Genomic DNA, 1,400 nt, shown 5'->3' with positions numbered 1-1,400 from the left:
AGACAGAAAGAAAGGAAGGAAGGAAGGAAGGAAGGAAGGAAGGAAGGAAGGAAGGAAGGAAGGAAGGAAGGAAGGAAGGAAAGGGGAAGACAACTCACAAAATATTTGTTTTCTAAATGGTTATACTATATTATATTCCTGCCTGCAGTGAGGGTTCCAGCTGGTCCAAATCCTGACTGACGCTTGGTATGACAGGACTTCTTCCAAACTGCTCATCACTTTAAAACATTTGATGTTTGAGCATGCTGCTTGTCATCAAGTTCGGTCTTCTACTGGACCAAAATCTGTCTCTTTGTAACTTCTCTAGTTCCATGTTTTTAACCACTGAGTAGTTGGGTTATCACAGTTTCTAATTCCACTGAGGAACATCAATTATCTTTATTTTTTAGTATCTATCTTATGTTTGATTCTATGTTTGATTAAATCAATTTTTTCCCAATTGTTTTAATCTCTTTGTCATTTTTCCTTACTTTCAGGATTGTTATTTAAGTCTTTCTTCTGTGGGAAGTGTTTTTTAAATTTTTATTTAATTTTAAATTTTGGAAGAATTTGACTTTTTAAAAAGGTTGCAAGAGTAATTCAAATAGTCCCCCTCATACAAATTCCTTAGCTAATATTTCACTACAAACATTTATTTATCACTCTCGCTCCTCTCCTTTCTATTTATTTATTAATATCTGTTTTAGAGATAGAGTCTTGCTCTATCGCCCTGGCTGGAATGCAATGGTGTGATCGTGGCTCACTGCAGCCTCAAACTCCTGTGCTCATGTAATCCTCCTGCCTCAGCCTTTTGGGTAGCTGGAACTACAGGTGTACACCACCACATGCAGCTAATTTTTTGTATTATTTTTTGCAGAGACAGAGTCTAGCTATGCTGCCTGGGCTGGTCTCAAACTCCTAGACTCAAGTGATCCTTTAGCCTTGACCTCTCAAAGAGATAGGATTAAAGGCATCATCACTGCGCATAGCCTTTTTTCTTATCTTGACTCACCTGTAAGTTGCAGACATGATACCTTTTTAACTTTAAATAATTCAGTATATATTCCCTTAAAACAATGTCAGTCTCATATAATCATAATACAATTATCAAAATCAGGAAATTAATTTTGGTACATTACTACTTAATCTACAGAAAGCACTCAAATGTTGCCAGTTGACCCCAAAATGTTCTTTATTAGGATTTTTTTTTTCCTGGCACAGGATCCAACCCAGTACACACATTGCATTTAGTTGTCAAATCTTCTTTCTTTCTTTCTTTCTTTCTTTCTTTCTTTCTTTCTCTCTCTCTCTCTCTCTCTCTCTCTCTTTCCTTCCTTCCTTCCTTCCTTCCTTCCTTCCTTCCTTCCTTCCTTCCTTCCTTCCTTCCTTCCTTCCTTCTTTCTTCCTTTCTTCCTTTCTTC

Source organism: Mandrillus leucophaeus, unplaced genomic scaffold, assembly GCF_000951045.1.
Source record: "Mandrillus leucophaeus isolate KB7577 unplaced genomic scaffold, Mleu.le_1.0 Scaffold51, whole genome shotgun sequence".
In the NCBI taxonomy this organism is placed as follows: Eukaryota; Metazoa; Chordata; class Mammalia; order Primates; family Cercopithecidae; genus Mandrillus; species Mandrillus leucophaeus.
Note: the sequence above shows the minus strand (reverse complement) of the source record.